Source organism: Miscanthus floridulus, chromosome 8, assembly GCF_019320115.1.
Source record: "Miscanthus floridulus cultivar M001 chromosome 8, ASM1932011v1, whole genome shotgun sequence".
Taxonomy (NCBI): Eukaryota; Viridiplantae; Streptophyta; class Magnoliopsida; order Poales; family Poaceae; genus Miscanthus; species Miscanthus floridulus.
Window position 1 is genome coordinate 20304220 of NC_089587.1, and position 1882 is coordinate 20306101.

Below are 1882 nucleotides of genomic sequence, written 5' to 3' on the forward strand. Positions count from 1 at the left end.
GGTATTCTAGTTCTTGTATATGTCTAGTTACTAATGATGCTAAGGATGGTATATTGGTGCACTCCGATTGGTATCACGCTTCAAAGGTCCATCTCTTATACCTTAGCATCATTTGGTAGAAATTGTCTCCTATATTTCCTATCTAATCATATGTGCAAAGCTTCAATTCAAACTCTTAGCACATATGTAGGGGGAGCAATTGCTATCATATGGAGTTTATGAAACTTGTCCATATCCTTTACACATGGTAAATATGCTTGGGCAAGCAATATGGATTCAAATAAACTTTAATTCATATCTTTGTATAAGGGTTGTCATCAATTACCAAAAATGGGGAGATTGAAAGCTCTAGTTTGGTTTTGGTTAATTGATGAAACCCTAAGTGCTAACCTAGTTTATCAAGATGATCATAAGATAGGTAGCACTACTCTAAGTGATGAAGCTATGATGAAGATCATGACATTGGTGATGATAAAATGCTTGAACTTGGAAAAGAAGAAAGAGAAAAAAAAACAAAAGGCTCAAGGCAAAGGTATAAAATGTAGAAGTCATTTTGTTTTAGTGATCAAGACACTTAGTGAGTGTGATCACATTTAGGATAGATAGCCGTACTATTAAGAGGAGTGAAACTCATATCGAAATGCAGTTATCAAAGTGCCACTAGATGCTCTAATTCATTGCATATGCATTTAGGATCTAGTCAAGTACTAACACCCTTGAAAAAGTTTGTGAAAATATGCTAACACATGTGCACAAGGTGATACACTTGGTGGTTAGCACATTTGAGCAAGGGTGAAGAAGACAAAGGTGATGCCAGCGTTGATCAAGTGACCAGACGCTCGATCTGAATGCACCGGACGCTGACTGCCTGCGTCTGGTCGCGCTAACCTGGCAGTATAGTAGCTAGGGTATACCACCGGATGATGGGCTGTGTCCGGTCGAGGTGGACCGTACGCGTCCGGTCGAGGGAAAACGGATTTGGACCCTTACTGTACTCGACCGAACGCTGAGGCTCCAGTGTCTGGTCAGTAATACCGAAGCGTCCGGTCGGCACTTAGCCGTTGAGATCTGACGGTTCAGTTTTAACTCAAAGTGACATGTGGCAAAGATCAGTGGACCAGACGCTGAGTCCAGGGTCCGGTCAGTATGACTGGAGCGTCCGGTCAGAGCGCGTTTTGCCCAGTGAAGGGGTATAATAGCTCTATTCCATGGGGGCTTCTATTTAAGCCTCATGGCCGGTTGTAGCTCAACCCTTGAACATTTTCATTGACATAGCAACCTTGTGAGCTTAGCCAAAGTCCTCCCACTCATCTCTATCATTGATTCATCATCTTTGTGAGATTGGGAGAGAATCCAAGTGCATTGCTTGAGTGATTGCATCTAGAGGCACTTGGTATTCGTGTTGCGCTGTGGATTTCGCTTGTTACTCTTGGTGGTTGCCACCACCTAGACGGCTCGGTGCAGCGGTGGAGGATCGGCATAAGTTGGTGATTGTTCGTGGCCGTCTCCGGTGATTGTGAGGGGAGTTGTACCTTCCTCGGCGGAGCGCCGAAAGATAACTCTAGTGAATTGCTCGTGTCATTGAGTTACTTCACTTGTAGGTCGGTTCTTGCGGTGTCCTATCATGTGGACGAGGTTTGTGAAACGCCTCTTAGCCACCGAACCACCAAGTGTTGGTCGACACAACGGGGATGTAGCGTGTTGGCAAGCACGTGAACCTCGGGAGAAAATCGATTGTCTCTTGTCTTTGGCATTCTCTCGGTGATTGGCTATATATTCATCTTATGATTGGTTCATCGCCTACACGTCGGTATAATCACCCTACTCACTTATTTACATTCTTGCAAACTAGTTGATACAAGCTCTTTAGTGTAATTAGAAT